Source organism: Panthera onca, chromosome A3, assembly GCF_046562875.1.
Source record: "Panthera onca isolate mPanOnc1 chromosome A3, mPanOnc1 haplotype 2, whole genome shotgun sequence".
Classification (NCBI taxonomy): Eukaryota; Metazoa; Chordata; class Mammalia; order Carnivora; family Felidae; genus Panthera; species Panthera onca.
In genome coordinates this window covers 131,471,549-131,476,949 of record NC_138341.1, presented here as the reverse complement: position 1 = coordinate 131,476,949, position 5,401 = coordinate 131,471,549, and positions in this window count along the sequence as shown.

Below are 5,401 nucleotides of genomic sequence, written 5' to 3'. Positions count from 1 at the left end.
AATAGATGACAGCTGATTCTCCTTTCTGGCAGAGACCCACAGAAAGCCACTTTGTTTGGCTGCAACTCACATATCTCTGGAAGATCTCCTCTCCTGGTGTATTTTTGCCCAGACAGGAAAATACCAAAACTTGCTTTGCCAAATACCCAAGAGGAAGCCCCTTTCCTCCAAATGACAGAGCGAACGAGCCAGAAACTGGAAAGGGTGTGTCCAATGAGCATCTGCCCCTCACCAGGTTTTATAGTTGCACATCCTGATTATATATTTTTTGTAATTTATCATTTTTTTTAAGCAATTTTCTAAGTAACCTCAACACCCCACATGGGGCTTGAACATGTGACCCCGAAATCAGGAGTCACGTGCCCCCCTGACGGAGCCAGCCAGGTGCCCCCTGATTATCTTACTAAGCTGCAAGGACACAAAATTGTTTCTTGCTGTCTCTGAAGATGTGACATCTTGCTCACGATCCCCTTCGTTGCCGCATGCCTGTCTAGCGTTGAGCTCCTAAGCCTACAGTTGTGACCAAAGACGTGTCAACGGAGGGTGTAGGTGGTAGAGGGGTTAGATAGTCTTTGGTTAGACAATGCAGGCTATGAAAAGTAGAAAACTAGGGGCGCCTCGGGGGTTGGGTCGGTTAAGCATCTGATTCTTGATTTCGGCTCAGGTCACGATCTCATGGTCCGTGGGATTGAGCCCCGTGTTGGGCTCTGCACTGACAGCATGGACCCTGCTTGGGATTCTGTCTTTCCCTCTGCCTCTTCCCTTCCCCCTCTCGCTCTCTCTCAAAAATAAATAAACATTAAAAAAAAAAAAAAAAAAGAATTCCATTAGAATTCCATTAGCTAGGGGCGCCTGGCTGGCTCAGTCAGTGGCGCATGATCTTGGGGTTGTGAGTTCAAGCCCCATGTCGGGTGTAGAGATTACTTGGAAAATTAAAAATCTTAAAAGAAAAAAAGAATCCCACTAGATACATCCCAGCAATTCTACCACTTTCCTGGTTCAACCCCTCATCACGTCTTGCATAGCTTCTCGGAGAGCTCTGCTCTCAGAGCTGGATTCATTGTTTCTATTCTCCCCCACCCCCTTTCAGTCTGTTCTTAAAATAGGGAAATCTGTTAAAAGAAGCCAGACCGGAACACCTCTCACCACACAACCGCGCTGGCTCCCGTCTTGCTCAGGCTCGGACCCCAGTCCCTATGATGGGACTGACTGCGTGGGATCTGGTCCCCCGTGCTTTCTGCCCTCGTCCGCTCTGCTACCATCACCACCAGGTCCTCGTCTTGCCAGGAATACACCGGGCACGGTCCCTCCTCAGGCCTTCGAATGTACTGTGTCACCTGCTCCTATAGTCAGAGTAAACATGTTAGGCATTTGGGCCACGTGGTCGCTGGGGCAACAATTAACCCTTCCATTGCCGTGCCAAAGCAACCGCAGACCGCAAACAACGAGCGGCGCTGTGTGCCAATAAAACTTCATTTGTGGACGCTGAAAGGGGCTGTCCTGTAATTTTCACGTGTCACGAGATTTTTGTCCTCTTTAAAAATGGTTTTATTCCAACAGGCTGGAAATGGAAAAAGCATGCTCAGGCAGTGGGCTGGATTCGAGCCCTGGGTCCCTCGTGCGTCAACCCCTGCTTTAGGGAGAGCTTCCCCGGCCGTCTGCCCAGACGTCGTACGTACACGCGCACATCCACACGTCCGCACACACTCCCCATCTTTCCTGTCCCGTCTTAACAGCGTGTCACAAGTGGACGCCCCACACGAAGCCGGAAGTCGGGTGGCATCTAGTCTCAAGCATGGCCTCCAAGGTGCCTTTTTGGAGCAGACGCTCGGGGCAGGCGTCAGGCTTTATGCTTCGAACGTGCCAGACGTAGACTGCTTTCCAGCTGAGAGCAGGGGTGAGCGGGGGGGAGACGACGTGTTTGTGGAGGACGGCGTCGTGTGGTTGGGCAGGGATGCGGTTCGGTTCCCAGACCTGGGTCTGCCTCGGAATAACCTGACGGGATTTTCCAGAAGCTAAGTCTCTCAGGCTGCACACCACACTGCCCAACATCAGAATCCCTCGAGAGTCAGGCAGTTGGAGAGATTAAATCCGGACCGCACCAAATACTGACTACGTGACCTCGGACAAGGTACTTAATGTTTCTGAGTGTTTACTGCAAAGCAGAGATCCTAATGACCTCATAGAATTGTCACGAGGATTCCATGAGCTAATGTAAGTGAATCGCTGTGCACAGTGCTTGGCACATTGTTTTTGCGGTAAATAGCAGGTATTGCTTACTTTCCATTAGAAAGACGTGCGCACTGTGGAATAAGTAATGGCATAGAGATCAGCAAGAATCAGGCAAAAAATAAGGTCATTCTAGTTCCCCAAAATAACTACTGATAATGTTCTGGTGTACGTCCTTCCAGATTTTGATCTCTCTGTGTGCTTTTTTTTTTTTTTTTTCTAACACACTACCTACAATCGGGTTGCCCTGTCATCTTATTCCACCCCAAGGAATCAACTCTGAATTGGATCAAGGTGGTAAAGTCTAACTGCTGGTTTATGGGGAACACAGAAGACAGAGAAGCATGTTAACTGACCATGAGGGGTTGCCATCAGCAGAGTTTAAATTTTTTTCTGTTGATTTATTTTTGAGAGGGGGGGGCAGGTGTGAGTGGGGGAGGTGCGGAGAGAGAGGGAGACATGGAATCCGAAGCGGGCTCCAGGGTCCGAGCTGTCAGCACAGAGCCCAACGCAGGGCTCGAACCCACGAGCCGGGAGACCGTGACCTGAGCCGAAGTCAGATGCTTCACGGACTGAGCCACCTCCATCAGCAGAGTTTAAAATGTGTGGCTCTCTACATGACAAACACCCTCAGCTTCTTCAACAAATAAGTTGCAGGGAAAAAAGGGGTCGGGCATCCTCTAGAGCGGTGCTCTTCCGCTGGAGCGGAACTTCCGGCACCGGTGGAAATATTCTCTGTCTGCACCGTCCCGCGTGGTAGGTGCTATTGCACAGCACGCGCGGCCGTTGAACCCTTCAAATGTGGCTTGTGTGGCTGACTGAATTTCTTATTTAATTAAAATAAGTTTATTTAAATAGCCACGTGTGGCCAGTGGCTACGGTGCTGAGCTGTGCAGCCAGATTAAAAGGTACTTAGAGGCATGCCGTCCGACCACACTGGAAACACCTTGTTGGTTCCTCCCATCCAGGTACTAACCAGGCCCAATCCTGCTTAGCTTCCCAGAGCGGGTGAGAGCGGGCGAGATCGGGCACCTTCAGGGTGGTATGGCCGTAGACAAGACCTTGATGGTTTCTCAAACAGATGAACTTAAAAAAACAAAAAACAAAAACCTGTGAAACAATGAAGGAAATTTATTTTATTTTATTTTATTTTATTATTATTGTTTTATTATTATTATTATTTTTTTTTGAGACAGTAAGGGAAATTCAAACACTGGCAAAAAACCTTCTATCACATTAAAAACTTTTTGATGGGGCACCTGCGTGGCTCGGTCAATGGATGACACAAGGGTTCATGAGTTGATAGTTGCAGAAACTGTAGAATGGGTAGATGGAAAGTCATTACTCCCTCCTCTCTCTTTTGCTTGAAATTGTACATATATAAGAAAACCTTTGTAAAAATTATGCAATCATCTGGCTTTATGCATTTGTCTTTCTTCCTCAGGGAGTTGCATCATTAGCGAACGCGGACATTTATAAATGGAGAGCCGTCAATTCTAAAGGTATTATTAGAGTTTGAGGAGGAACATAAAACAGTGCTTTTATAAAAATCACAGCCAGGCCCAATGTGACCGGCTTCCTTTGAGAGGGCTGAGATCATTCCCGTTCTCTGGAGTATCACGTGTCAAACTCAACTGGCCAGGCCGCCAGGACAGAGACCACAGTGGCCCCAATATCTGTCTCCCCTTCTCTGTCAGTAATAGAATCCCAACTTTTAGCTGGCACATGGCCACCCAGATAGAAGAATGCTTCTATCAAGCAAGCTTCCTTTGCTCTGGGGGGTAGCTACGTGACTATATTCTAACCAATGGTCTGTAAGGGGGAGTGGTATAGAGGACTTCCTGGAATTGTCTTTAAGGGAACATGTCTCTTTTTCTGACCTCCCTGCATTCTTTCTGCTTACTGGAATGTGGTCTGATGGCTGGAGCTTGAGCAGCAAGGGTGGGTCCTGAGGCTGGCGCCACATGAAAGGCTGGCCAAGCAAGAAAATAGAAAGGGACAGGTTCTGACATGATGGAGTGTCACACAATGTTAGACACAAATCTGTGGGGCAAAATAAACTCTTACCTCGTTTTTCTGTTACTTACAACTGATTCCGATCCTAATTAATATCGTTGCTAAATTTTATTTTTATCAATTCCCTAATATTTATTGAATATTTACTCTGTGGGTTGGATCATGCTAATTGCTTTGAGAGAAGCAAGGTAAAAGTCATCGAATCAGCACATAAAGGATTTTTCCATTTTACTGAAAGATACACGTATATAAGATTAGTAAGATGTGATTAAATAATAAAACTAACTAGCATGTATTGAGTGCTTATTATGTACCAGACATTGTTCTAAGTACTTTACACATATTAACTAAGATAGTCCTCACAGAAAGATCGAGGGTTATTTACAGGTGGGTGTGAGTAAACAGAAGCGGCACAGAGAGGTTGAGCAACTTGTCCAAGGTCACACAGCTCATAAGCTGTGAAGACAGGACAGAGAGACAATATTGATCAGGAAGGTTTCAGAAGGAGAGATAAAGCTAGGGTGGGCTGTCACACCCTTGTGAAAAAGAGACAAGGTCCCGATTCATTCAACACATATTTATTGAATGCTTGTTGTGGGTCAGGCACCTTTCAGGCTGAGAATGGAACAAGCATGGAGCCTAAATTCCAGTGGATATGAAAAATGCTCCTTCCTACCTCAGGACCTTTGCACATTCTGTTCCCTCTCCTTAGAAACCTCTTCTTTTTCTGACCTCCCCTGCTCATTCCTCCCTACACTGCCTGTAGCATAGCTGGTTTCTCTTCTCCCTGAAGATATCAGCTCCATGGTCCCTTCTACCTGGAAGCCTTCTCCACCCCCCGGCACCTCCGGGATCAGATCCCTTGTATATATATTCCCATAGCACCAGGGCTAAACCATAGCAGTTAGGGACCCACAGTATTATTTAGCCTTTGTGAATCCCTTCCTCCAAAAAAAGGATATTAAAAATTCTATTTTGCCATGGCTTTGGCCTAAAGATGCATATAACCCCGGCTGGACTATTGTTATATATTCATTATTGTCAGATTCATTTTTCTTCTGGCTTTGGGAGAAATTAAAATAAAAACATGTTTGTGGGCCCTAAAAAGTATCACAGGGCCCAAGTACTGACCCTTATTCCTCGGGGAGAAGCCGGC